Source organism: Pan paniscus, chromosome 14, assembly GCF_029289425.2.
Source record: "Pan paniscus chromosome 14, NHGRI_mPanPan1-v2.0_pri, whole genome shotgun sequence".
NCBI lineage: Eukaryota > Metazoa > Chordata > Mammalia > Primates > Hominidae > Pan > Pan paniscus.
In genome coordinates this window covers 115,918,884-115,945,558 of record NC_073263.2, presented here as the reverse complement: position 1 = coordinate 115,945,558, position 26,675 = coordinate 115,918,884, and the positions used below count along the sequence as shown (strand labels likewise).

General features: G+C 56.1%; 1 protein-coding gene and 4 long non-coding RNA genes across 5 annotated transcripts in view; all 5 read right to left on the bottom strand.

The window, feature by feature from the left end:
* The window catches only part of LOC129398497 (tubulin beta chain-like), a 137,354-nt gene extending 127,450 nt beyond the window's left edge, over positions 1 to 9,904 (bottom strand). The window contains exons 1-5 of the mRNA XM_063596018.1: positions 9,288 to 9,904; positions 8,118 to 8,341; positions 4,442 to 7,116; positions 4,174 to 4,242; positions 2,248 to 3,008 (exon numbers count right to left, since the gene is read on the bottom strand). The gene's annotated coding sequence lies outside the window, so the exon portion shown is untranslated. The remainder of the gene's footprint in view (positions 1 to 2,247; positions 3,009 to 4,173; positions 4,243 to 4,441; positions 7,117 to 8,117; positions 8,342 to 9,287) is intronic.
* An 801-nt stretch (positions 9,905 to 10,705) lies between these two features.
* Positions 10,706 to 14,449, bottom strand: LOC134728851 (uncharacterized). The gene is made up of 3 exons (XR_010109727.1): positions 13,313 to 14,449; positions 12,142 to 12,365; positions 10,706 to 11,140 (listed from the first exon to the last, which is right to left on the bottom strand). It is a non-coding gene; the product is annotated as an uncharacterized LOC134728851 (long non-coding RNA).
* A 391-nt stretch (positions 14,450 to 14,840) lies between these two features.
* LOC134728848 (uncharacterized) lies at positions 14,841 to 18,243 on the bottom strand. Its single transcript, XR_010109724.1, has 3 exons — positions 17,180 to 18,243; positions 16,247 to 16,470; positions 14,841 to 15,245 (listed from the first exon to the last, which is right to left on the bottom strand). It is a non-coding gene; the product is annotated as an uncharacterized LOC134728848 (long non-coding RNA).
* A 722-nt stretch (positions 18,244 to 18,965) lies between these two features.
* Positions 18,966 to 22,420, bottom strand: LOC134728847 (uncharacterized). The gene is made up of 3 exons (XR_010109723.1): positions 21,286 to 22,420; positions 20,353 to 20,576; positions 18,966 to 19,351 (listed from the first exon to the last, which is right to left on the bottom strand). It is a non-coding gene; the product is annotated as an uncharacterized LOC134728847 (long non-coding RNA).
* Positions 22,421 to 22,916: 496 nt separating this feature from the next.
* Positions 22,917 to 26,367, bottom strand: LOC134728849 (uncharacterized). The gene is made up of 3 exons (XR_010109725.1): positions 25,233 to 26,367; positions 24,300 to 24,523; positions 22,917 to 23,298 (listed from the first exon to the last, which is right to left on the bottom strand). It is a non-coding gene; the product is annotated as an uncharacterized LOC134728849 (long non-coding RNA).
* Between the last annotated feature and the right edge of the window lie 308 nt (positions 26,368 to 26,675).

The following is a 26,675-nucleotide window of genomic DNA, read 5'->3' as shown; positions in this document are numbered from 1 at the left end:
ACTTTGGGAGGCCGAGGCAAGTGGATCACTTGCATCCAGGAGTTCAAGACCAGTCTAGGCGACATAGTGAAACCCCATCTCTACAAAAAAATACAAAAAATTCATCGGGCGTGGTGGCACGGGCCTGTAGTCTCAACTATTCAGGAGGCTGAAGTGGGAGGATCGCTTGTGTGGGGAGGTCAAGGCTGCAATAAGCTGTGATGACACCACTGTACTCCAGCCTGCATGACAGACTAAGGCTGGAGTGCAGTCTCCAAAAACAAAACAAAACAAAACAAGACAAAACCAAAAACCTGCAGCCTGCACCACTCCTACTGGTAGGCTTGCTCTGATATCAGCACTTCAAGCAGGTGATAACACTATGAGGTTTATTTTTAATTGCTAGGTGTGGTGGTTGTATTTCCTCAGAGTAAAAATGCATTTCCTTCCTCCCTTTGAAGTGAGATGTGGACCTGTGATTTGATCTGGCCAAGAAGGTGTGACCGAAAATGACCTGGACACTTCCAATGGGAGCTTTAAAAGCCAGTGCACAATTTATCACTGATCCTTGTTCTGCTTCAGTCATCGTAGAAGCCCAGGTCAGGATGGAACTCCCACCAGCCTGGATTGCTGATTAAGGATGCTCCATGTTAGAGCAAAAATATAAGTTGTTTTAAACCACAGAAATTTGGAGGTGGTTTCTTATTGCAACATAACTAGTCTCTATTGACTGATACTCCATGGTGTAAGATTACTCATGGGATTTTTCTAGCTCAGAGTTTCTCAATTTTGGTAGGATTGACGTTTGGGGTTAGTTATTGCTTTCTTGTGGGGACCATCCTGTGCATTGCAGGATGTTAAGTGGCATCCCTAGCCTTTACCCACTAGACACCAGCAGCACCCCATCCCAAGTTGTGACCATCAAAAATCCCTCAACAGTGTGATTCCACTTATTTGAGGTACCTAGAATAGTCAAAATCATGGAGACAGAAAGTCAAATGATGGTTGTCAGGGGCTGGGAGAAGAGGGAAATGGCGAGTTAGTGTTTAATGGGTACAGAGTTACAGTTTTGGAAAATGAAAAGAGTTCTATGGATGGATGGTGGTGATGGTTGCACATCAGTGTGAAGGTGCTTAGTGCCACTGAACTATACACATGAAAATGGTTCAAATGGCTAATTTTATGTTATGTGCTTTGCCACAATTTTTGAAAATGGAAAAAAAAAATGTCTCCAGACATTGCCAATGTCCCCTGGAAAGCAAAATCGCCCCTGGTTGAGAACTAGTGTTCTAGCGGTAGTGCAACACATTCAATTGTAAAATATGTGTAAAAACGTGGGCTTAGGGCTCAGCCCTGCTTTTTGCCATTGAGGGTTAGAATCTCATCTCTCCTAAAATATTTTTTATCCACTCAGATTTTAGGCCAGGATCAACAGGACAATTGAACTGTTTGATCTAGAAAAAGCCCCTCTCTATGGACCCAAAACTGGTGTGATATGAATACACTCTGTAAAAACTCTTACACTGTTTTAAGCTTTACATCTGATAAACAGAGCACAGTAGAGACTCCACTTGGGATAATTTTTCCTGAAACCTACTTGTTTTTCATGCTGTTTCTGCAGTTAAGGTGCCTGGTCTTGAAATGTGTTGAAGCAAAAGAATGGGAAGAGCCAAGGGACACATCAGGGAGTTTCCAAATGACAGAACTGCAAACCTGCAGGGCAGTCCTCTGCTGAGGAAGAGGTAGCTTACACTCTGAATGCATCTTGAGGAGTATTCTCCATACCTGAGGAATAAATTAAGGCTAACAAGGGGGCCTAAATGGTGATTGGCTCTGCTCTTGACCAATTGAATTCCATGCTCGGACTGACGCAGCAGAGGGCTTCTTACACCCACCTCCACCACCATCACCCTGCCTAAGTCATCTCAGAGAATCCTCTTTCTATCTCAGTATTGGGTCTACATTCTTATGCTTCAGCTCTTTTCCATAATGACCCCTCCAGATTGCCACACTCTAGAACCACTACAGAGGGTGGCGTCACTGCTGTATGGACACTTCATCTCAAAGTGAGGGGCCAGCTCACATGATTTGCAGGGTTCCTTTCTCTGGCCTTCTAAAACATTCTCCAGGTTGAGGCTGAAACTGCTCCCCCAAAGCCCCATAATAGGCATGAACAGATTATCCTCCTCTTCTTGGTTCTCATGGCTAGAATCCTTAACCAATCCTCTCCCCACAAAGTAGGGTTGATTTCACAAGCTGTTATTTTACCTGCTCGTTCTGCCATCTGCTCTTGAGTTGCTTGGTGAACACCTCCAGCGGGCTTGGAGCTGCACTGTCACGCTTCACCCCAATCAGCTTCTGGCCCCCCACTCTCAAACACATCTGCATCGGCACACCCCTCCCACGCCCCAGTTCTGCCCACAGTGGATCCATCCATCTGCGCTCCAGGCCCCAGCCCCTTGGGAGCTTGCGCTATCAATTACTTGCACTTAGTTCAGAATATTTAGCCACTCCATGTTCATGGTTATTTCATTTATTCAATGTAGTAACATGTTTAAACCTCTCCCGTCCTGGAAAAAAAAAAAAAAAGTCCTACATTTAACCCTATCTCCCTCTTTAGCTTAAAGTCATCTGTAATCTTCCTTGCCATTTATTTACTCCATGTCCCAGGTTGAACAGTATCCACACACCCCCAAAAATTCATGTTCTCCCTAGGAATCTTAGAATGTGACTTTATTTGGAAATAGGGTTGTTGCAGATGTAATTAGTTAGGAGTGGACCCTTAATCCACTGTGACTGGTGTCGGTGTCCTTAGAAGAAGAATAGAGGGAACACAGAGGCACACACAGAGAGGAGGCCATGTGATGATGGGGGCGGAAACTGGGGTGATGCATCCATAAGCCAAGGAATGTCAGGGCTTGCAGGAAACCCCAGAAGCGAATGGAAAGGCATGGAGCAGATTCTTCCTAGCATCTTCAGAGAGAGCATGGTGCTGCCAACACCTCGTTTTGAACTTCTAGCTTCCAAAACTGTGAGAGAAAAAATTTCTGTTGTTTTAACAAGACACCCAGTTTCTGGTATTTTGTGACAGCAGACCTAGAAACTGAATATACCCTTTAAACCACCACTGTTTTCCTTTTGGTTCCGAGATTCTTTCGTGTATGACCTGCGAGAGCCAAATCCAGTCTTTATTTGGCCTCTCTGGAGCACGTGCAACTCATTTATTCCTTATTGATGCTTCTCCCCCACATCCTTCTCGGCCTCTTTCATTGCTTCCTAATCTCACAGCCAGCTACTGCATACTGGAGTCCCTGGGTTCATCACCGCCTTTTCCCACTCTGTTCCTGCTCCACCGCAATCTCATCCAAATACCAGCTCTCCTCCCACCCCCATGCTGATGATTCCCCAAGCCCTCTGGCCTAAGCCTCTCTCCTGAGATCTACTTTGAGTTCCCCACTGGCTCCTGGACATTTCCACCTAGAACTTGTACAAGCACTTCAAAAACTACATGGCTAAAATGGAAGTCATGGTCTAGAAGCCTTCCCAAATAAACCTGCTTTTCCTCCTGTAACCTGCATGTCAATGAGAGGCTTCACGTTCACACAGGGGCATAAGCCAGACACCTGGCATCTTCTTGGGCTTCTCCTCTGCACTCTTGGCCGTGGTCACTGAAGCCAAAGGACTCTGCCCATAAGGGTTTGGGGAATGTATCCTCTGCATCCCTGCTGCAGCTGCTTCAGCTCAGCCTCTTACCACCTCTTGTGGCTAGCGGAGACCTCCACTACACCAGACTTTCATGCTGCTCTGGGAGCACTTTCTTATACCACCTTGTTTTAAGCCATTCCCCTGCTTTGAATGCTTCAGGGTTTCCTGGTCACCTGCAGGATGCTGTCCTTAGCATTCCTCCACTTGGAATAACAACGCCTCGTAGCATCTGGCTTTCAGGAGTTTAGAGTGGAGGGGCTCTGCATTCAACTCCAGGACCTACCACATACTTGGTGCGTGGCCCTGGGCAACATACTTACTCTCTCTGTGCCTCAGATTCCTCACCTGAAAATGGGGATAAAAATAGTACCTACCTCATAGGGTTGTTGTAAAGATTAAATGAGTGAATATGTTCAGAGTACCCGGAACTGTGTCCAGCATGTCGTAAGTGGGCACTAAATATTAACTGCTATTGCTGTTAAGTATTACCTTTCCCCACTCATTTCTGTACAGCTTCCCATGTGCGTTGTTTTCCAGCCGATCAGAACACTCTTCCATCTTAGAAGAAAAAAAAAGAAGCCCCACCTGTGTTCCCCTGGCTCTTGGCCTTGACACACAGTGTCTGGAACACCTTTCCCACCACCTCTCCTCCCATGCTCCCTATGAACATACTTCGACTCATCTTTTCTAACCTAAGTACCCTCCCCTGCAGTCAAGCATGCTCTTCACTGAGCCTTCCTAAGGCCCTTGTGCTCACCTCTATTGCAGCACAGATCATACTGCATTATAAAGGACCATCTCCTGTCTCCCTGTCCATCTTTCAGAGTTTGCTGTATTGATCTTAGTGATGTCAGCACGTGGCACTCAGCTAGACAAAGAAAGCAGGCTCAATAAAGGCTGGTAGAATTAAGTAAAGAATTGTATAAAGGCATTAAATAGAGATGGGGTACAAATATGTCCCAGGCTGTCTGGGATAGTCCTGGTTTAGGCCATAGTCCTGATATAACTACTAACAACACCTTCTTTCACTGTCAAAAATAACTCCTTTGGACAACACATTATAAGGTCACTCTAGGTATTAGAGCTGTGATTCTCACCCTATCAGGCCCAATTTTCTCTTTGCTTAACAGCTATTTTAGAATACCCTATGCACTATCTTTAAATGGGATTGATAGGCAATAGAAACTGCCAATAACAGAATTTCAAAAAAACCAATGTAATACCCTAAATACAATGCTAAATGGAAAATGAAGGAGATTTTTTAAAAAGTAGCTTAAACTAAAATTATGTGTGCAGTATTTGGATGTGTAAATGCTTAGGTCTTACACTTCTGGCCAAGATGGAGTAACAGAGACCAAAATTACTTTCTGACCTAAAACAACAAAAATACTGGACAAAATATATGAAACTATGGCCCTCAAGCAACAAAGGGAATCAATCACTGGAATCAAGCATCAAAAGGCAGTGATCCTCAAGAAATGAGAAACGTATGAGGCTAGCCCCACAATTGACTTCCCAAACACCTTAGAAAACTTTCCACGCCACAGCACAGGAAGAAAGAATGCAGATGGAGCTCAGAGATCTTCCTGAGTTGAGAGGACAGAACTATGAGTCTGGGAAGGCCAATGTGGCTAGAATTCATAGGGCAGAATATTGAGGAGGAGAGGGCTGTACAGAGACAGAGCTCTGAAAATCTGCAGATAATACTTACCCTCCTTGACTGTTTAACAGAGTAGTGATCAGAGTATGCAGGTATGAAAATCACCTGAGAGGGTGGACCCAGTGGCTCGTACCTGCAATCCCAGCACTTTGGGAGGGTGAGGTGGGTGGATAACGAGGTCAGGAGATAGAGACCATCCTGGCAAACATGGTGAAACCCCATCTCTAATAAAAATACAAAAATTAGCTGGGTGTGGTGACACACACCTCTAGTCCCAGCTACTCAGGAGGCTGAGGCACGAGGATCTCTTGAACCTCGGAGGCAGTGGTTGCAGTCACCCGAGATCCAGCAAAGCATGGGCAACAGAGCAAGATTCAGTCTCAAAAAAAAAAGAAAGAAAAAAGAAAACTGCCTGAGAATGGAAAAAGAATCATCCACAAAGAGAGTCAGCCCCTCTTCCCCCCTGGCTCTTGGGACCCCGATCGCAAGGTGGGGAGGCACCTCGCGAGGCGTGGTCTCAGAGCCAGCCCCTCTTCCCCCACTGGCCCTTAGGACCCCCGTCGCAGGGGGAGGAGGCACCCCCAGCGAGGCGGGGTCTCAGAGCCAGCCCCTCTTCAACCACTGGCCCTTAGGACCCCCATCGCAGTGGGGGGAGGCAACCCAGCGAGGCGTGGACTCAGAGCCAGACCCTCTTCCCCCACTGGCCTTTAGGAACCCCGTCGCAGGGAGAGGAGGCACCCACCACGAGGCGGAGACTCAGAGCCAGCCCCTCTAAGCCTTCTGGCTCTTCGGACCCCCATCGCGGGGGGGGAGGCACCCCCCGCGAGGCGGGTACAGACAGCCAGGCCCTCTTCTGCTCCTGGCTCTAAGGACCCCCATCACAGGGGGGGGAGGCACCCCCCGCGAGGCGGGTACAGAGAGCCAGCCCCTCTTCCCCACTGGCCCTTAGGACCCCCATCGCAGGGGGGGGAGGCAACCCCCGCGAGGCGGGGTCTCAGAGCCAGCCCCTCTTCCCCCACTGGCCCTTAGGACCCCCATCGCAGGGGGGGAGGCACCCCCCGTGAGGCGGGGTCTCAGAGCCAGCCCCTCTTCCCCCACTGGCCCTTAGGACCCCCGTCGCAGGGGGGGGAGGCACCCCCCGTGAGGCGGGGTCTCAGAGCCAGCCCCTCTTCCCCCGCTGGCCCTTAGGACCCCCGTCGCAGGGGGGGGAGGCACCCCCCGCGAGGCGGGGTCTCAGAGCCAGCCCCTCTTCCCCCGCTGGCTCTTAGGACCCCCGTCGCAGGGGGGGAGGCACCCCCCGCGAGGCGGGGTCTCAGAGCCAGCCCCTCTTCCCCCACTGGCCCTTAGGACCCCCATCGCAGGGGGGGGAGGCACCCCCCGCGAGGCGGGGTCTCAGAGCCAGCCCCTCTTCCCCCACTGGCTCTTAGGACCCCCATCGCAGTGGGGGGAGGCACCCCCGCGAGGCGGGGACTGAGAGCCAGCCCCTCTTCCCCCGCTGGCTCTGAGGATCCTCCGTGGACTCACAGCCTCTTTACCATATTGTGAGTAATATCATCTCCCCCTCTGGAGATTAAGAACTCTTTCACAGACGGGTGTACACCCTCGGTGTACAGAGGGTGTACACCCGTCTGTATTGGGAGTAATATCATCCTCTTCCTCCCTGAATATGAAGAACAGTATCACAGGGGTGTTTCTACTCCCTGCGATATCGCGTGTCATATCCTCCTCTCCCACGTTGCAATTAGAAGGAATATCAGTGGGGGCGTGTCCACCTGTAGGGAAAAGAAAGAGAGATCAGACTGTCACTGTGTCCATGTAGAAAGGAAAGACATAAGAGACTCCATTTTGAAAAAGACCTGTCCTTTAAACAATTGCTTTGCTGAGATGTTGTTAATTTGTAGCTTTGCCCTAGCCGCTTGGCCCCAGCCACTTTGACCCAACCTGGAGCTCACAAAAACATGTGTTGTATAAAATCAAAGTTCAAGGGATGTAGGGCTGTGCAGGACGTGCCTTGTTAACGAAATGTTTACCAGCAGTATACTTGGTAAAAGTCATCGCCATTCTCTAGTCTCAATAAACCGGGGACACAATGCACTGTGGAAAGCCGCAGGGACCTCTGCCCTTGAAAGCAGGGTATGGTCCAAGCTCTCTCCCCATCTGATAGTCTGAAATATAGCCTCATGGGATGAGAAAGACCTGACTGTCCCCCAGCCCGACACCCGTAATGGGTCTGTGCTGAGGTGGATTAGTAAAAGAGGAAAGCCTCTTGCAGCTGAGATGGAGGAAGGCCACTGTCTCCTGCTTGCCCCTGGGAACTGAATGTCTCGGTGTAAAACCCGATTGTACATTCGTTCAACTCTGAGATAGGAGAAAAGCTGCCCTGTGGCGGGAGGCGAGACATGTTTGCAGTAACACTGCCTTGTTCTTCTTTACTCCACTGAGATGTTTGGGTGGAGAGAAACAAATCTGGCTTACGTGCACGTCCAGTCATAGTACCTTCCCTTGAACCTAATTATGACATGGATTCTTTTGCTCACATGTCTTCTGCTGACTCTCTCCTTATCATCACCCTGCTCTCCTACTACATTCCTTTCTGCTAAAATCATGAAAATCATAATCAATAACAACTGAGGGAACTCAGAGGCTGGTGCGGGTGCAGGTCCTTGGTGTGCTGAGCGCCGGTCCCCTGGACCCACTGTTGTATCTTTACACTTTGTCTCTGTGTCTTATTTCTTTTCTCAGTCTCTCGTCCCACCCAACTAGAAATACTCACAGGTGTGGAGGGGCAGTCCACCACTTCATCCACCTTCTGTCATATTGAAAGTAACATCATCTTCTTCCCTCCAGGATCGTGGGAATAATATCCCTGGGGGGTTTCCACTTTCTGCCATGTATGTAGTCATATCACCCCCTCCGCCGTGGAATATCATTAAGGAACATCTCACACGGGGCTGTATACTTCCTCCGATATTGGGAGTGACATCAACCTCTCGGTCTCTGAATATGAGGAAGAAAATCACAGGGCGGGTGTACACCTCGTGCTCTACGATGGGGAGTCATATCTGTCTGTTATGGGGAGTAATATCATCCTCTCCCTTTCAGGATACTAATAACAGTTTAACAGGCTGGGTGAACACAGCCTGCGATGCTGAAATTATTATCATCCTCTCCCCCTCTTCCTCCCCTGGCTCTTAGGATGCCCATCTCAGCGGAGCGAGCCACCCCCCGCGAGGCGGGGACTGAGCCAGCCCCTGTTCCCCCCCTGGCCCTTAGGATCCGTATCGCGAGGGGGGGAGGCACCCCCCGCGCGGCGGGGACTGAGAGCCAGCCCCTCTTCCCCCCACGGCTCTTAGGACCCCCATCGCTGTGGGGGGGAGGCACCCCCCGCGCGGCGGGGACTGGGAGCCAACCCCTCTTCCCTGCCTGGCTCTTAGGACCCCCATCGCAGGGTAGCAAGGCACGCCCCGCGAGGCGGGGACTGAGAGTCAGCCCTTCTTCCCCCCCTGGCTCTTAGGAACCCCATCGCAGTGGGGGGATGCACCCTTGGCGAGGCGCGGACTTAGAGCCAGCCGCTCTGCCCCCCCTGGCTCTTGGGACCCCCATCGCAGGGGGGGAGGCACCCCCTCGTGGCGGGGACTGAGAGCCAGCCCCTCTTCCCTCCATTTCTCTTAGGACCCCCATCGCAGGGGGGGAGGCACCCCCCGCGAGGCGGGGACTGAGAGCCAGCCGCTCTTTCCCCCCTGGCTCTTAGGACCCCCATCGCAGGGAGGGGAGGCACCCCCCGCGAGGCGGTGACTGACAGCCAGCCCTTCTTCCTCGCCCAACTCTCAGGATCCCCATCACACGGGGGAGGCACACCCCGTGAGGCGGGGACTGAGAGCCAGTCCCCCTTCCCCCCCGGCTTATGACCCCCATCGAGGATTCTAAGATCCTTAGGACTGACCTGGAGGGCTGTGGGTATTAGGTGTCCAAGAAGAAAACTCAGATCTGCCGACGACCGCAGGTAGCTTACTTGGGATTTACTATTCGACAGGTGTCCGAAAGCAGCCCGGGATCCGAAAGAAAGCAGGTCATTTGCAATCTTCCGGAGCCTAAGGGCAGAAGGCTGGTGAGAGAATTCCTAGGAGCTGTGGGGTTTTGTAGACTGCGGAGCCCAACTTTGCAGTCTTAGCCACGCCTTTGTAGGACGTCACAAAGGGGGGCGGGGACCGGCAACTTTTGGAATGGGGATTCCAACAACAGCAAGTCTTTCATGACTTAAAGGAAAAACTTCTGAAAGCCCCAGCCCAGGGGCTAGCGGATCTCACAAAGCCTTTTCCACTGTATGCGTCAGAGAAAAGATGGCAGCTGGACTTTAAACCCAAACTGTGGGGCCCTGGCTGAGGCCGGTGGCCTACCTCTCTAAACAGCTAGACAGGGTTTCTAAAGGATGGCCCCCCTGTTTGAGGGCCTTGGCAGCAACTGCCCTGCTAGTACAAGAAGCAAATCAGCTGACTCTTGGGTAAAACCAGAACATAAAGGCCCCCCAAGCTGTGGTGACTGAAAGCCAGCCCCTCTTCCCCACCTGGCTCTTAGGACCCCCATCGCAGGAAGGGGAGGCACTCCCCGCGAGGCGGGGACTGAGAGCCAGCCCCTCTTCCCCCCCTGGCTCTTAGGACCCCCGTCGCAGGGGGAGGAGGCACCCCCAGCGAGGCGGGGTCTCAGAGCCAGCCCCTCTTCAACCACTGGCCCTTAGGACCCCCATCGCAGTGGGGGGAGGCACCCCAGCGAGGCGTGGTCTCAGAGCCAGACCCTCTTCCCCCACTGGCCTTTAGGAACCCCGTCGCAGGGAGAGGAGGCACCCCCCACGAGGCGGGGACTCAGAGCCAGCCCCTCTAAGCCTTCTGGCTCTTCGGACCCCCATCGCGGGGGGGGAGGCACCCCCCGCGAGGCGGGTACAGAGAGCCAGGCCCTCTTCTGCTCCTGGCTCTAAGGACCCCCATCACAGGGGGGGGAGGCACCCCCCGCGAGGCGGGTACAGAGAGCCAGCCCCTCTTCCCCACTGGCCCTTAGGACCCCCATCGCAGGGGGGGGAGGCAACCCCCACGAGGCGGGGTCTCAGAGCCAGCCCCTCTTCCCCCACTGGCCCTTAGGACCCCCATCGCAGGGGGGGAGGCACCCCCCGTGAGGCGGGGTCTCAGAGCCAGCCCCTCTTCCCCCACTGGCCCTTAGGACCCCCGTCGCAGGTGGGGGAGGCACCCCCCGTGAGGCGGGGTCTCAGAGCCAGCCCCTCTTCCCCCGCTGGCTCTTAGGACCCCCGTCGCAGGGGGGGGAGGCACCCCCCGCGAGGCGGGGTCTCAGAGCCAGCCCCTCTTCCCCCACTGGCCCTTAGGACCCCCGTCGCAGGTGGGGGAGGCACCCCCCGCGAGGCGGGGTCTCAGAGCCAGCCCCTCTTCCCCCACTGGCTCTTAGGACCCCCATCGCAGTGGGGGGAGGCACCCCCGCGAGGCGGGGACTGAGAGCCAGCCCCTCTTCCCCCGCTGGCTCTGAGGATCCTCCGTGGACTCACAGCCTCTTTACCATATTGTGAGTAATATCATCTCCCCCTCTGGAGATTAAGAACTCTTTCACAGACGGGTGTACACCCTCGGTGTACAGAGGGTGTACACCCGTCTGTATTGGGAGTAATATCATCCTCTTCCTCCCTGAATATGAAGAACAGTATCACAGGGGTGTTTCTACTCCCTGCGATATCGCGTGTCATATCCTCCTCTCCCACGTTGCAATTAGAAGGAATATCAGTGGGGGCGTGTCCACCTGTAGGGAAAAGAAAGAGAGATCAGACTGTCACTGTGTCCATGTAGAAAGGAAAGACATAAGAGACTCCATTTTGAAAAAGACCTGTCCTTTAAACAATTGCTTTGCTGAGATGTTGTTAATTTGTAGCTTTGCCCTAGCCGCTTGGCCCCAGCCACTTTGACCCAACCTGGAGCTCACAAAAACATGTGTTGTATAAAATCAAAGTTCAAGGGATGTAGGGCTGTGCAGGACGTGCCTTGTTAACGAAATGTTTACCAGCAGTATACTTGGTAAAAGTCATCGCCATTCTCTAGTCTCAATAAACCGGGGACACAATGCACTGTGGAAAGCCGCAGGGACCTCTGCCCTTGAAAGCAGGGTATGGTCCAAGCTCTCTCCCCATCTGATAGTCTGAAATATAGCCTCATGGGATGAGAAAGACCTGACTGTCCCCCAGCCCGACACCCGCAATGGGTCTGTGCTGAGGTGGATTAGTAAAAGAGGAAAGCCTCTTGCAGCTGAGATGGAGGAAGGCCACTGTCTCCTGCTTGCCCCTGGGAACTGAATGTCTCGGTGTAAAACCCGATTGTACATTCGTTCAACTCTGAGATAGGAGAAAAGCTGCCCTGTGGCGGGAGGCGAGACATGTTTGCAGTAACACTGCCTTGTTCTTCTTTACTCCACTGAGATGTTTGGGTGCAGAGAAACAAATCTGGCTTACGTGCACGTCCAGTCATAGTACCTTCCCTTGAACCTAATTATGACATAGATTCTTTTGCTCACATGTCTTCTGCTGACTCTCTCCTTATCATCACCCTGCTCTCCGACTACATTCCTTTCTGCTAAAATCATGAAAATCATAATCAGTAAAAACTGAGGGAACTCAGAGGCTGGTGCCGGTGCAGGTCCTTGGTGTGCTGAGCGCCGGTCCCCTGGACCCACTGTTGTATCTTTACACTTTGTCTCTGTGTCTTATTTCTTTTCTCAGTCTCTCGTCCCACCCAACTAGAAATACTCACAGGTGTGGAGGGGCAGTCCACCACTTCATCCACCTTCTGTCATATTGAAAGTAACATCATCTTCTTCCCTCCAGGATCGTGGGAATAATATCCCTGGGGGGTTTCCACTTTCTGCCATGTATGTAGTCATATCACCCCCTCCGCCGTGGAATATCATTAAGGAACATCTCACACGGGGCTGTATACTTCCTCCGATATTGGGAGTGACATCAACCTCTCGGTCTCTGAATATGAGGAAGAAAATCACAGGGCGGGTGTACACCTCGTGCTCTACGATGGGGAGTCATATCTGTCTGTTATGGGGAGTAATATCATCCTCTCCCTTTCAGGATACTAATAACAGTTTAACAGGCTGGGTGAACACAGCCTGCGATGCTGAAATTATTATCATCCTCTCCCCCTCTTCCTCCCCTGGCTCTTAGGATGCCCATCTCAGCGGAGCGAGCCACCCCCCGCGAGGCGGGGACTGAGCCAGCCCCTGTTCCCCCCCTGGCCCTTAGGATCCGTATCGCGAGGGGGGGAGGCACCCCCCGCGCGGCGGGGACTGAGAGCCAGCCCCTCTTCCCCCCACGGCTCTTAGGACCCCCATCGCTGTGGGGGGGAGGCACCCCCCGCGCGGCGGGGACTGGGAGCCAACCCCTCTTCCCTGCCTGGCTCTTAGGACCCCCATCGCAGGGTAGCAAGGCACGCCCCGCGAGGCGGGGACTGAGAGTCAGCCCTTCTTCCCCCCCTGGCTCTTAGGAACCCCATCGCAGTGGGGGGATGCACCCTTGGCGAGGCGCGGACTTAGAGCCAGCCGCTCTGCCCCCCCCTGGCTCTTGGGACCCCCATCGCAGGGGGGGAGGCACCCCCTCGTGGCGGGGACTGAGAGCCAGCCCCTCTTCCCTCCATTTCTCTTAGGACCCCCATCGCAGGGGGGGAGGCACCCCCCGCGAGGCGGGGACTGAGAGCCAGCCGCTCTTTCCCCCCTGGCTCTTAGGACCCCCATCGCAGGGAGGGGAGGCACCCCCCGCGAGGCGGTGACTGACAGCCAGCCCTTCTTCCTCGCCCAACTCTCAGGATCCCCATCACACGGGGGAGGCACACCCCGTGAGGCGGGGACTGAGAGCCAGTCCCTCTTCCCCCCCGGCTTATGACCCCCATCGAGGATTCTAAGATCCTTAGGACTGACCTGGAGGGCTGTGGGTATTAGGTGTCCAAGAAGAAAACTCAGATCTGCCGACGACCGCAGGTAGCTTACTTGGGATTTACTATTCGACAGGTGTCCGAAAGCAGCCCGGGATCCGAAAGAAAGCAGGTCATTTGCAATCTTCCGGAGCCTAAGGGCAGAAGGCTGGTGAGAGAATTCCTAGGAGCTGTGGGGTTTTGTAGACTGCGGAGCCCAACTTTGCAGTCTTAGCCACGCCTTTGTAGGACGTCACAAAGGGGGGCGGGGACCGGCAACTTTTGGAATGGGGATTCCAACAACAGCAAGTCTTTCATGACTTAAAGGAAAAACTTCTGAAAGCCCCAGCCCAGGGGCTAGCGGATCTCACAAAGCCTTTTCCACTGTATGCGTCAGAGAAAAGATGGCAGCTGGACTTTAAACCCAAACTGTGGGGCCCTGGCTGAGGCCGGTGGCCTACCTCTCTAAACAGCTAGACAGGGTTTCTAAAGGATGGCCCCCCTGTTTGAGGGCCTTGGCAGCAACTGCCCTGCTAGTACAAGAAGCAAATCAGCTGACTCTTGGGTAAAACCAGAACATAAAGGCCCCCCAAGCTGTGGTGACTGAAAGCCAGCCCCTCTTCCCCACCTGGCTCTTAGGACCCCCATCGCAGGAAGGGGAGGCACTCCCCGCGAGGCGGGGACTGAGAGCCAGCCCCTCTTCCCCCCCTGGCTCTTAGGACCCCCGTCGCAGGGGGAGGAGGCACCCCCAGCGAGGCGGGGTCTCAGAGCCAGCCCCTCTTCAACCACTGGCCCTTAGGACCCCCATCGCAGTGGGGGGAGGCACCCCAGCGAGGCGTGGTCTCAGAGCCAGACCCTCTTCCCCCACTGGCCTTTAGGAACCCCGTCGCAGGGAGAGGAGGCACCCCCCACGAGGCGGGGACTCAGAGCCAGCCCCTCTAAGCCTTCTGGCTCTTCGGACCCCCATCGCGGGGGGGGAGGCACCCCCCGCGAGGCGGGTACAGAGAGCCAGGCCCTCTTCTGCTCCTGGCTCTAAGGACCCCCATCACAGGGGGGGGAGGCACCCCCCGCGAGGCGGGTACAGAGAGCCAGCCCCTCTTCCCCACTGGCCCTTAGGACCCCCATCGCAGGGGGGGGAGGCAACCCCCACGAGGCGGGGTCTCAGAGCCAGCCCCTCTTCCCCCACTGGCCCTTAGGACCCCCATCGCAGGGGGGGAGGCACCCCCCGTGAGGCGGGGTCTCAGAGCCAGCCCCTCTTCCCCCACTGGCCCTTAGGACCCCCGTCGCAGGTGGGGGAGGCACCCCCCGTGAGGCGGGGTCTCAGAGCCAGCCCCTCTTCCCCCGCTGGCCCTTAGGACCCCCGTCGCAGGGGGGGGAGGCACCCCCCGCGAGGCGGGGTCTCAGAGCCAGCCCCTCTTCCCCCGCTGGCTCTTAGGACCCCCATCGCAGGGGGGGGAGGCACCCCCCGCGAGGCGGGGTCTCAGAGCCAGCCCCTCTTCCCCCACTGGCCCTTAGGACCCCCATCGCAGGGGGGGGAGGCACCCCCCGCGAGGCGGGGTCTCAGAGCCAGCCCCTCTTCCCCCACTGGCTCTTAGGACCCCCATCGCAGTGGGGGGAGGCACCCCCGCGAGGCGGGGACTGAGAGCCAGCCCCTCTTCCCCCGCTGGCTCTGAGGATCCTCCGTGGACTCACAGCCTCTTTACCATATTGTGAGTAATATCATCTCCCCCTCTGGAGATTAAGAACTCTTTCACAGACGGGTGTACACCCTCGGTGTACAGAGGGTGTACACCCGTCTGTATTGGGAGTAATATCATCCTCTTCCTCCCTGAATATGAAGAACAGTATCACAGGGGTGTTTCTACTCCCTGCGATATCGCGTGTCATATCCTCCTCTCCCACGTTGCAATTAGAAGGAATATCAGTGGGGGCGTGTCCACCTGTAGGGAAAAGAAAGAGAGATCAGACTGTCACTGTGTCCATGTAGAAAGGAAAGACATAAGAGACTCCATTTTGAAAAAGACCTGTCCTTTAAACAATTGCTTTGCTGAGATGTTGTTAATTTGTAGCTTTGCCCTAGCCGCTTGGCCCCAGCCACTTTGACCCAACCTGGAGCTCACAAAAACATGTGTTGTATAAAATCAAAGTTCAAGGGATGTAGGGCTGTGCAGGACGTGCCTTGTTAACGAAATGTTTACCAGCAGTATACTTGGTAAAAGTCATCGCCATTCTCTAGTCTCAATAAACCGGGGACACAATGCACTGTGGAAAGCCGCAGGGACCTCTGCCCTTGAAAGCAGGGTATGGTCCAAGCTCTCTCCCCATCTGATAGTCTGAAATATAGCCTCATGGGATGAGAAAGACCTGACTGTCCCCCAGCCCGACACCCGTAATGGGTCTGTGCTGAGGTGGATTAGTAAAAGAGGAAAGCCTCTTGCAGCTGAGATGGAGGAAGGCCACTGTCTCCTGCTTGCCCCTGGGAACTGAATGTCTCGGTGTAAAACCCGATTGTACATTCGTTCAACTCTGAGATAGGAGAAAAGCTGCCCTGTGGCGGGAGGCGAGACATGTTTGCAGTAACACTGCCTTGTTCTTCTTTACTCCACTGAGATGTTTGGGTGCAGAGAAACAAATCTGGCTTACGTGCACGTCCAGTCATAGTACCTTCCCTTGAACCTAATTATGACATGGATTCTTTTGCTCACATGTCTTCTGCTGACTCTCTCCTTATCATCACCCTGCTCTCCTACTACATTCCTTTCTGCTAAAATCATGAAAATCATAATCAATAACAACTGAGGGAACTCAGAGGCTGGTGCCGGTGCAGGTCCTTGGTGTGCTGAGCGCCGGTCCCCTGGACCCACTGTTGTATCTTTACACTTTGTCTCTGTGTCTTATTTCTTTTCTCAGTCTCTCGTCCCACCCAACTAGAAATACTCACAGGTGTGGAGGGGCAGTCCACCACTTCATCCACCTTCTGTCATATTGAAAGTAACATCATCTTCTTCCCTCCAGGATCGTGGGAATAATATCCCTGGGGGGTTTCCACTTTCTGCCATGTATGTAGTCATATCACCCCCTCCGCCGTGTAATATCATTAAGGAACATCTCACACGGGGCTGTATACTTCCTCCGATATTGGGAGTGACATCAACCTCTCGGTCTCTGAATATGAGGAAGAAAATCACAGGGCGGGTGTACACCTCGTGCTCTACGATGGGGAGTCATATCTGTCTGTTATGGGGAGTAATATCATCCTCTCCCTTTCAGGATACTAATAACAGTTTAACAGGCTGGGTGAACACAGCCTGCGATGCTGAAATTATTATCATCCTCTCCCCCTCTTCCTCCCCTGGCTCTTAGGATGCCCATCTCAGCGGAGCGAGCCACCCCCCGCGAGGCGGGGACTGAGCCAGCCCCTGTTCCCCCCCTGGCCCTTAGGATCCGTATCGCGAGGGGGGGAGGCACCCCCCGCGCGGCGGGGACTGAGAGCCAGCCCCTCTTCCCCCCACGGCTCTTAGGACCCCCATCGCTGTGGGGGGGAGGCACCCCCCGCGCGGCGGGGACTGGGAGCCAACCCCTCTTCCCTGCCTGGCTCTTAGGACCCCCATCGCAGGGTAGCAAGGCACGCCCCGCGAGGCGGGGACTGAGAGCCAGCCGCTCTTTCCCCCCTGGCTCTTAGGACCCCCATGGCAGGGAGGGGAGGCACCCCCCGCGAGGCGGTGACTGACAGCCAGCCCTTCTTCCTCGCCCAACTCTCAGGATCCCCATCACACGGGGGAGGCACACCCCGTGAGGCGGGGACTGAGAGCCAGTCCCTCTTCCCCCCCGGCTTATGACCCCCATCGAGGATTCTAAGATCCTTAGGACTGACCTGGAGGGCTGTGGGTATTAGGTGTCCAAGAAGAAAACTCAGATCTGCCGACGACCGCAGGTAGCTTACTTGGGATTTACTATTCGACAGGTGTCCGAAAGCAGCCCGGGATCCGAAAGAAAGCAGGTCATTTGCAATCTTCCGGAGCCTAAGGGCAGAAGGCTGGTGAGAGAATTCCTAGGAGCTGTGGGGTTTTGTAGACTGCGGAGCCCAACTTTGCAGTCTTAGCCACGCCTTTGTAGGACGTCACAAAGGGGGGCGGGGACCGGCAACTTTTGGAATGGGGATTCCAACAACAGCAAGTCTTTCATGACTTAAAGGAAAAACTTCTGAAAGCCCCAGCCCAGGGGCTAGCGGATCTCACAAAGCCTTTTCCACTGTATGCGTCAGAGAAAAGATGGCAGCTGGACTTTAAACCCAAACTGTGGGGCCCTGGCTGAGGCCGGTGGCCTACCTCTCTAAACAGCTAGACAGGGTTTCTAAAGGATGGCCCCCCTGTTTGAGGGCCTTGGCAGCAACTGCCCTGCTAGTACAAGAAGCAAATCAGCTGACTCTTGGGTAAAACCAGAACATAAAGGCCCCCCAAGCTGTGGTGACTGAAAGCCAGCCCCTCTTCCCCACCTGGCTCTTAGGACCCCCATCGCAGGAAGGGGAGGCACTCCCCGCGAGGCGGGGACTGAGAGCCAGCCCCTCTTCCCCCCCTGGCTCTTAGGACCCCCGTCGCAGGGGGAGGAGGCACCCCCAGCGAGGCGGGGTCTCAGAGCCAGCCCCTCTTCAACCACTGGCCCTTAGGACCCCCATCGCAGTGGGGGGAGGCACCCCAGCGAGGCGTGGTCTCAGAGCCAGACCCTCTTCCCCCACTGGCCTTTAGGAACCCCGTCGCAGGGAGAGGAGGCACCCCCCACGAGGCGGGGACTCAGAGCCAGCCCCTCTAAGCCTTCTGGCTCTTCGGACCCCCATCGCGGGGGGGGAGGCACCCCCCGCGAGGCGGGTACAGAGAGCCAGGCCCTCTTCTGCTCCTGGCTCTAAGGACCCCCATCACAGGGGGGGGAGGCACCCCCCGCGAGGCCGGTACAGAGAGCCAGCCCCTCTTCCCCACTGGCCCTTAGGACCCCCATCGCAGGGGGGGGAGGCAACCCCCACGAGGCGGGGTCTCAGAGCCAGCCCCTCTTCCCCCACTGGCCCTTAGGACCCCCATCGCAGGGGGGGAGGCACCCCCCGTGAGGCGGGGTCTCAGAGCCAGCCCCTCTTCCCCCACTGGCCCTTAGGACCCCCGTCGCAGGGGGGGGAGGCACCCCCCGTGAGGCGGGGTCTCAGAGCCAGCCCCTCTTCCCCCGCTGGCCCTTAGGACCCCCGTCGCAGGGGGGGGAGGCACCCCCCGCGAGGCGGGGTCTCAGAGCCAGCCCCTCTTCCCCCGCTGGCTCTTAGGACCACCGTCGCAGGGGGGGGAGGCACCCCCCGTGAGGCGGGGTCTCAGAGCCAGCCCCTCTTCCCCCACTGGCCCTTAGGACCCCCGTCGCAGGGGGGGGAGGCACCCCCCGCGAGGCGGGGTCTCAGAGCCAGCCCCTCTTCCCCCGCTGGCTCTTAGGACCCCCGTCGCAGGGGGGGGAGGCACCCCCCGCGAGGCGGGGTCTCAGAGCCAGCCCCTCTTCCCCCGCTGGCTCTTAGGACCCCCGTCGCAGGGGGGGGAGGCACCCCCAGCGAGGCGGGGTCTCAGAGCCAGCCCCTCTTCCCCCACTGGCCCTTAGGACCCCCATCGCAGGGGGGGAGGCACCCCCCGCGAGGCGGGGTCTCAGAGCCAGCCCCTCTTCCCCCACTGGCTCTTAGGACTCCCATCGCAGTGGGGGGAGTCACCCCCGCGAGGCGGGGACTGAGAGCCAGCCCCTCTTCCCCCGCTGGCTCTGAGGATCCTCCGTGGACTCACAGCCTCTTTACCATATTGTGAGTAATATCATCTCCCCCTCTGGAGATTAAGAACTCTTTCACAGACGGGTGTACACCCTCGGTGTACAGAGGGTGTACACCCGTCTGTATTGGGAGTAATATCATCCTCTTCCTCCCTGAATATGAAGAACTGTATCACAGGGGTGTTTCTACTCCCTGCGATATCGCGTGTCATATCCTCCTCTCCCACGTTGCAATTAGAAGGAATATCAGTGGGGGCGTGTCCACCTGTAGGGAAAAGAAAGAGAGATCAGACTGTCACTGTGTCCATGTAGAAAGGAAAGACCTAAGAGACTCCATTTTGAAAAAGACCTGTCCTTTAAACAATTGCTTTGCTGAGATGTTGTTAATTTGTAGCTTTGCCCTAGCCGCTTGGCCCCAGCCACTTTGACCCAACCTGGAGCTCACAAAAACATGTGTTGTATAAAATCAAAGTTCAAGGGATGCAGGGCTGTGCAGGACGTGCCTTGTTAACGAAATGTTTACCAGCAGTATACTTGGTAAAAGTCATCGCCATTCTCTAGTCTCAATAAACCGGGGACACAATGCACTGTGGAAAGCCGCAGGGACCTCTGCCCTTGAAAGCAGGGTATGGTCCAAGCTCTCTCCCCATCTGATAGTCTGAAATATAGCCTCATGGGATGAGAAAGACCTGACTGTCCCCCAGCCCGACACCCGTAATGGGTCTGTGCTGAGGTGGATTAGTAAAAGAGGAAAGCCTCTTGCAGCTGAGATGGAGGAAGGCCACTGTCTCCTGCTTGCCCCTGGGAACTGAATGTCTCGGTGTAAAACCCGATTGTACATTCGTTCAACTCTGAGATAGGAGAAAAGCTGCCCTGTGGCGGGAGGCGAGACATGTTTGCAGTAACACTGCCTTGTTCTTCTTTACTCCACTGAGATGTTTGGGTGCAGAGAAACAAATCTGGCTTACGTGCACGTCCAGTCATAGTACCTTCCCTTGAACCTAATTATGACATAGATTCTTTTGCTCACATGCCTTCTGCTGACTCTCTCCTTATCATCACCCTGCTCTCCTACTACATTCCTTTCTGCTAAAATCATGAAAATCATAATCAATAACAACTGAGGGAACTCAGAGGCTGGTGCCGGTGCAGGTCCTTGGTGTGCTGAGCGCCGGTCCCCTGGACCCACTGTTGTATCTTTACACTTTGTCTCTGTGTCTTATTTCTTTTCTCAGTCTCTCGTCCCACCCAACTAGAAATACTCACAGGTGTGGAGGGGCAGTCCACCACTTCATCCACCTTCTGTCATATTGAAAGTAACATCATCTTCTTCCCTCCAGGATCGTGGGAATAATATCCCTGGGGGGTTTCCACTTTCTGCCATGTATGTAGTCATATCACCCCCTCCGCCGTGGAATATCATTAAGGAACATCTCACACGGGGGTGTATACTTCCTCCGATATTGGGAGTGACATCAAACTCTCGGTCTCTGAATATGAGGAAGAAAATCACAGGGCGGGTGTACACCTCGTGCTCTACGATGGGGAGTCATATCTGTCTGTTATGGGGAGTAATATCATCCTCTCCCTTTCAGGATACTAATAACAGTTTAACAGGCTGGGTGAACACAGCCTGCGATGCTGAAATTATTATCATCCTCTCCCCCTCTTCCTCCCCTGGCTCTTAGGATGCCCATCTCAGCGGAGCGAGCCACCCCCCGCGAGGCGGGGACTGAGCCAGCCCCTGTTCCCCCCCTGGCCCTTAGGATCCGTATCGCGAGGGGGGGAGGCACCCCCCGCGCGGCGGGGACTGAGAGCCAGCCCCTCTTCCCCCCACGGCTCTTAGGACCCCCATCGCTGTGGGGGGGAGGCACCCCCCGCGCGGCGGGGACTGGGAGCCAACCCCTCTTCCCTGCCTGGCTCTTAGGACACCCATCGCAGGGTAGCAAGGCACGCCCCGCGAAGCGGGGACTGAGAGCCAGCCGCTCTTTCCCCCCTGGCTCTTAGGACCCCCATCGCAGGGAGGGGAGGCACCCCCCGCGAGGCGGTGACTGACAGCCAGCCCTTCTTCCTCGCCCAACTCTCAGGATCCCCATCACACGGGGGAGGCACACCCCGTGAGGCGGGGACTGAGAGCCAGTCCCTCTTCCCCCCCGGCTTATGACCCCCATCGAGGATTCTAACATCCTTAGGACTGACCTGGAGGGCTGTGGGTATTAGGTGTCCAAGAAGAAAACTCAGATCTGCCGACGACCGCAGGTAGCTTACTTGGGATTTACTATTCGACAGGTGTCCGAAAGCAGCCCGGGATCCGAAAGAAAGCAGGTCATTTGCAATCTTCCGGAGCCTAAGGGCAGAAGGCTGGTGAGAGAATTCCTAGGAGCTGTGGGGTTTTGTAGACTGCGGAGCCCAACTTTGCAGTCTTAGCCACGCCTTTGTAGGACGTCACAAAGGGGGGCGGGGACCGGCAACTTTTGGAATGGGGATTCCAACAACAGCAAGTCTTTCATGACTTAAAGGAAAAACTTCTGAAAGCCCCAGCCCAGGGGCTAGCGGATCTCACAAAGCCTTTTCCACTGTATGCGTCAGAGAAAAGATGGCAGCTGGACTTTAAACCCAAACTGTGGGGCCCTGGCTGAGGCCGGTGGCCTACCTCTCTAAACAGCTAGACAGGGTTTCTAAAGGATGGCCCCCCTGTTTGAGGGCCTTGGCAGCAACTGCCCTGCTAGTACAAGAAGCAAATCAGCTGACTCTTGGGTAAAACCAGAACATAAAGGCCCCCCAAGCTGTGGTGACTGAAAGCCAGCCCCTCTTCCCCACCTGGCTCTTAGGACCCCCATCGCAGGAAGGGGAGGCACTCCCCGCGAGGCGGGGACTGAGAGCCAGCCCCTCTTCCCCCCCTGGCTCTTAGGACCCCCGTCGCAGGGGGAGGAGGCACCCCCAGCGAGGCGGGGTCTCAGAGCCAGCCCCTCTTCAACCACTGGCCCTTAGGACCCCCATCGCAGTGGGGGGAGGCACCCCAGCGAGGCGTGGTCTCAGAGCCAGACCCTCTTCCCCCACTGGCCTTTAGGAACCCCGTCGCAGGGAGAGGAGGCACCCCCCACGAGGCGGGGACTCAGAGCCAGCCCCTCTAAGCCTTCTGGCTCTTCGGACCCCCATCGCGGGGGGGGAGGCACCCCCCGCGAGGCGGGTACAGAGAGCCAGGCCCTCTTCTGCTCCTGGCTCTAAGGACCCCCATCACAGGGGGGGGAGGCACCCCCCGCGAGGCGGGTACAGAGAGCCAGCCCCTCTTCCCCACTGGCCCTTAGGACCCCCATCGCAGGGGGGGGAGGCAACCCCCACGAGGCGGGGTCTCAGAGCCAGCCCCTCTTCCCCCACTGGCCCTTAGGACCCCCATCGCAGGGGGGGAGGCACCCCCCGTGAGGCGGGGTCTCAGAGCCAGCCCCTCTTCCCCCACTGGCCCTTAGGACCCCCGTCGCAGGGGGGGGAGGCACCCCCCGTGAGGCGGGGTCTCAGAGCCAGCCCCTCTTCCCCCGCTGGCCCTTAGGACCCCCGTCGCAGGGGGGGGAGGCACCCCCCGCGAGGCGGGGTCTCAGAGCCAGCCCCTCTTCCCCCGCTGGCCCTTAGGACCCCCGTCGCAGGGGGGGGAGGCACCCCCCGCGAGGCGGGGTCTCAGAGCCAGCCCCTCTTCCCCCGCTGGCTCTTAGGACCCCCGTCGCAGGGGGGGGAGGCACCCCCCGCGAGGCGGGGTCTCAGAGCCAGCCCCTCTTCCCCCACTGGCCCTTAGGACCCCCGTCGCAGGGGGGGGAGGCACCCCCCGCGAGGCGGGGTCTCAGAGCCAGCCCCTCTTCCCCCACTGGCTCTTAGGACCCCCATCGCAGTGGGGGGAGGCACCCCCGCGAGGCGGGGACTGAGAGCCAGCCCCTCTTCCCCCGCTGGCTCTGAGGATCCTCCGTGGACTCACAGCCTCTTTACCATATTGTGAGTAATATCATCTCCCCCTCTGGAGATTAAGAACTCTTTCACAGACGGGTGTACACCCTCGGTGTACAGAGGGTGTACACCCGTCTGTATTGGGAGTAATATCATCCTCTTCCTCCCTGAATATGAAGAACAGTATCACAGGGGTGTTTCTACTCCCTGCGATATCGCGTGTCATATCCTCCTCTCCCACGTTGCAATTAGAAGGAATATCAGTGGGGGCGTGTCCACCTGTAGGGAAAAGAAAGAGAGATCAGACTGTCACTGTGTCCATGTAGAAAGGAAAGACATAAGAGACTCCATTTTGAAAAAGACCTGTCCTTTAAACAATTGCTTTGCTGAGATGTTGTTAATTTGTAGCTTTGCCCTAGCCGCTTGGCCCCAGCCACTTTGACCCAACCTGGAGCTCACAAAAACATGTGTTGTATAAAATCAAAGTTCAAGGGATGTAGGGCTGTGCAGGACGTGCCTTGTTAACGAAATGTTTACCAGCAGTATACTTGGTAAAAGTCATCGCCATTCTCTAGTCTCAATAAACCGGGGACACAATGCACTGTGGAAAGCCGCAGGGACCTCTGCCCTTGAAAGCAGGGTATTGTCCAAGCTCTCTCCCCATCTGATAGTCTGAAATATAGCCTCATGGGATGAGAAAGACCTGACTGTCCCCCAGCCCGACACCCGTAATGGGTCTGTGCTGAGGTGGATTAGTAAAAGAGGAAAGCCTCTTGCAGCTGAGATGGAGGAAGGCCACTGTCTCCTGCTTGCCCCTGGGAACTGAATGTCTCGGTGTAAAACCCGATTGTACATTCGTTCAACTCTGAGATAGGAGAAAAGCTGCCCTGTGGCGGGAGGCGAGACATGTTTGCAGTAACACTGCCTTGTTCTTCTTTACTCCACTGAGATGTTTGGGTGGAGAGAAACAAATCTGGCTTACGTGCACGTCCAGTCATAGTACCTTCCCTTGAACCTAATTATGACATGGATTCTTTTGCTCACGTGTCTTCTGCTGACTCTCTCCTTATCATCACCCTGCTCTCCTACTACATTCCTTTCTGCTAAAATCATGAAAATCATAATCAATAACAACTGAGGGAACTCAGAGGCTGGTGCCGGTGCAGGTCCTTGGTGTGCTGAGCGCCGGTCCCCTGGACCCACTGTTGTATCTTTACACTTTGTCTCTGTGTCTTATTTCTTTTCTCAGTCTCTCGTCCCACCCAACTAGAAATACTCACAGGTGTGGAGGGGCAGTCCACCACTTCATCCACCTTCTGTCATATTGAAAGTAACATCATCTTCTTCCCTCCAGGATCGTGGGAATAATATCCCTGGGGGGTTTCCACTTTCTGCCATGTATGTAGTCATATCACCCCCTCCGCCGTGGAATATCATTAAGGAACATCTCACACGGGGCTGTATACTTCCTCCGATATTGGGAGTGACATCAACCTCTCGGTCTCTGAATATGAGGAAGAAAATCACAGGGCGGGTGTACACCTCGTGCTCTACGATGGGGAGTCATATCTGTCTGTTATGGGGAGTAATATCATCCTCTCCCTTTCAGGATACTAATAACAGTTTAACAGGCTGGGTGAACACAGCCTGCGATGCTGAAATTATTATCATCCTCTCCCCCTCTTCCTCCCCTGGCTCTTAGGATGCCCATCTCAGCGGAGCGAGCCACCCCCCGCGAGGCGGGGACTGAGCCAGCCCCTGTTCCCCCCCTGGCCCTTAGGATCCGTATCGCGAGGGGGGGAGGCACCCCCCGCGCGGCGGGGACTGAGAGCCAGCCCCTCTTCCCCCCACGGCTCTTAGGACCCCCATCGCTGTGGGGGGGAGGCACCCCCCGCGCGGCGGGGACTGGGAGCCAACCCCTCTTCCCTGCCTGGCTCTTAGGACACCCATCGCAGGGTAGCAAGGCAGGCCCCGCGAAGCGGGGACTGAGAGCCAGCCGCTCTTTCCCCCCTGGCTCTTAGGACCCCCATCGCAGGGAGGGGAGGCACCCCCCGCGAGGCGGTGACTGACAGCCAGCCCTTCTTCCTCGCCCAACTCTCAGGATCCCCATCACACGGGGGAGGCACACCCCGTGAGGCGGGGACTGAGAGCCAGTCCCTCTTCCCCCCCGGCTTATGACCCCCATCGAGGATTCTAAGATCCTTAGGACTGACCTGGAGGGCTGTGGGTATTAGGTGTCCAAGAAGAAAACTCAGATCTGCCGACGACCGCAGGTAGCTTACTTGGGATTTACTATTCGACAGGTGTCCGAAAGCAGCCCGGGATCCGAAAGAAAGCAGGTCATTTGCAATCTTCCGGAGCCTAAGGGCAGAAGGCTGGTGAGAGAATTCCTAGGAGCTGTGGGGTTTTGTAGACTGCGGAGCCCAACTTTGCAGTCTTAGCCACGCCTTTGTAGGACGTCACAAAGGGGGGCGGGGACCGGCAACTTTTGGAATGGGGATTCCAACAACAGCAAGTCTTTCATGACTTAAAGGAAAAACTTCTGAAAGCCCCAGCCCAGGGGCTAGCGGATCTCACAAAGCCTTTTCCACTGTATGCGTCAGAGAAAAGATGGCAGCTGGACTTTAAACCCAAACTGTGGGGCCCTGGCTGAGGCCGGTGGCCTACCTCTCTAAACAGCTAGACAGGGTTTCTAAAGGATGGCCCCCCTGTTTGAGGGCCTTGGCAGCAACTGCCCTGCTAGTACAAGAAGCAAATCAGCTGACTCTTGGGTAAAACCAGAACATAAAGGCCCCCCAAGCTGTGGTGACTGAAAGCCAGCCCCTCTTCCCCACCTGGCTCTTAGGACCCCCATCGCAGGAAGGGGAGGCACTCCCCGCGAGGCGGGGACTGAGAGCCAGCCCCTCTTCCCCCCCTGGCTCTTAGGACCCCCGTCGCAGGGGGAGGAGGCACCCCCAGCGAGGCGGGGTCTCAGAGCCAGCCCCTCTTCAACCACTGGCCCTTAGGACCCCCATCGCAGTGGGGGGAGGCACCCCAGCGAGGCGTGGTCTCAGAGCCAGACCCTCTTCCCCCACTGGCCTTTAGGAACCCCGTCGCAGGGAGAGGAGGCACCCCCCACGAGGCGGGGACTCAGAGCCAGCCCCTCTAAGCCTTCTGGCTCTTCGGACCCCCATCGCGGGGGGGGAGGCACCCCCCGCGAGGCGGGTACAGAGAGCCAGGCCCTCTTCTGCTCCTGGCTCTAAGGACCCCCATCACAGGGGGGGGAGGCACCCCCCGCGAGGCGGGTACAGAGAGCCAGCCCCTCTTCCCCACTGGCCCTTAGGACCCCCATCGCAGGGGGGGGAGGCAACCCCCACGAGGCGGGGTCTCAGAGCCAGCCCCTCTTCCCCCACTGGCCCTTAGGACCCCCATCGCAGGGGGGGAGGCACCCCCCGTGAGGCGGGGTCTCAGAGCCAGCCCCTCTTCCCCCACTGGCCCTTAGGACCCCCGTCGCAGGTGGGGGAGGCACCCCCCGTGAGGCGGGGTCTCAGAGCCAGCCCCTCTTCCCCCGCTGGCCCTTAGGACCCCCGTCGCAGGGGGGGGAGGCACCCCCCGCGAGGCGGGGTCTCAGAGCCAGCCCCTCTTCCCCCGCTGGCTCTTAGGACCCCCGTCGCAGG